This window comes from Palaemon carinicauda, chromosome 16 (genome assembly GCF_036898095.1).
Source record: "Palaemon carinicauda isolate YSFRI2023 chromosome 16, ASM3689809v2, whole genome shotgun sequence".
Classification (NCBI taxonomy): domain Eukaryota; kingdom Metazoa; phylum Arthropoda; class Malacostraca; order Decapoda; family Palaemonidae; genus Palaemon; species Palaemon carinicauda.
The window spans coordinates 89,929,197-89,931,277 of NC_090740.1; positions in this window are offsets into that span (position 1 = coordinate 89,929,197).

A 2,081-nucleotide genomic window follows, 5' to 3' on the forward strand; every position below is an offset into this window, starting at 1 on the left:
TTATGCTGATATTAATGAATTCTCGTATCAATTGGACGTTCAGTGTCTTTCAAATTATCTGTTTAAACATTTCAGAAACACCCTGCAATTTTTTCAGCGATATACTGTTGAAGCTCTATCCTGTAATGGACGGGAATAGTGAGTCAATGTTGGGTATTTATCCAAGGATCTCAATATTCTGTGATCTCAGCCATATTTAGGCCAAATTTTGGTCCGGAGATTTTGATCGGAAAACCTGAGATTTTCTTTATAAATTTTATTACTTTTAAATTACATTCTGTAATCTAGGTCCATATACCTGTAAGTCCGTGAAAGAGATATTTAAAGGGTCCATATGAGCTGCAGTAAACAAGTCCAACTATAAAAAAGGGCTTAGTATCCTATAAAATTCTTTAGTTAGACCGTGAAAAAAAATATATCAATAGATATGTGAATCTTAAAATATACTTGGTATTACTTACATAGCTTAGTTAATTCATTATATATTGTTCTTCATAATTTTTCCGAATCTCATCTACAAAATATTTATATTAAGTCTGTTTATTTGCAATTCTTGGAAATGATATGAGAGAGAGAGAGAGAGAGAGAGAGAGAGAGAGAGAGAGTACTTAAGTGTTACATTTGCCGTTTTTAACCCATACCACAATCGGTGACGGGTGTTTTTACGAAAAAAACAATCTAGATTTCGCTAGTATGTTCGTACTTCCTATATTACATTTATAATTCATTAATCGTATATACTTAATTATAGTTTTTTCCTACCTGATTTCGAAATATTTTCATTTTCTAGATAATTTCACTGACGGAAATAACTCAGTGGGAAAGAGAGAGAAAGATCATATGAAATCATATAAATATGTATGTATGTGTTTCAATTTCTTTACGGACCCAATGAATTAATTTTTTGGCCTTCAGGGATCCATGGACCCCAGGCTGGGAATCACTACACTAGCTATTCGATGATTGATTCTAGATCTTATTCCAGCTAAACGAACTCTGTATCGTAGCTTTATTTAGATCCTTTCCCATTACCATTAAATAAACCTATATTTCATTAATAGTTCTTTCTTGCAGCATTTATTAAGAGTAATTCATAGCTCTACAAGAATTAGGAAAACTTCTTCAAAGTTAAACAGCTTTTTATGAAAAGAATTGTTCTTTCACATACTCCATTATGTATTGAACGCTGTAATCAAGGGTGAAAATTCTTTAAAAAGTGAGGAAAGGAAATAAGGAAATAAATAAACTATAATAAAAGTTATGTCTAGTAACAATAGTATCATAAATATATCGCAGACAAAATTGAAAAGAGACATTTCAACTCTTTCATTGAATAACATTTCTGCAAGTTTGAGTTTCTATAAATACAATGATTCAACCTCTGGAATACTGGACTTTACAAATGTCTTTATAGACATAAACAAATGTTCTTTATCTCTGAAAAATAACCAGTGTTCAGGAATATTTTTACCTGGTGTTATTAAATCCATCAAACTTGACATAGCCAGACATGAGAACTGGCAAATAGTAGTTTATTCGAAGGAAAAGTTGAGAATAAATGAAAGAATCAAGTTTCATAACAGCACGCATTTATGATTATCGGAGCATCAGTCTACGAATGCTAAGATTTAATTTACTTTTCTAAAATATAATACAAAAAATCTTGGATTTTATAGGATGTAATTAGATCGCTCTCCGTAGCAAAGACTTAAATCCGGCAGCATGAGAAGATTAAGTTGATTCTTAACTCACTTAGTCCCGGAATAGATTAGATCTTCTTCTCTCAGCTATGAATAATTTTTCAACACCCATCACGTCTCTCTCTCTCTCTCTCTCTCTCTCTCTCTCTCTCTCTGTATATATATATATATATATATATATATGTATGTATATATACATTACATGTATATCAGTTATATGTATATATTCGCATATATATTAACTGAATAACAATGATACTTGATTTTAAGAATGATAGAGATCTAATCCAAATTGCAAAATATTTCACTACATTTAGTTCAACTTTTAAGAATAATGTGACGAGCTGAGAGAAGGTTGTGACTCAAAGACATGATGATAGC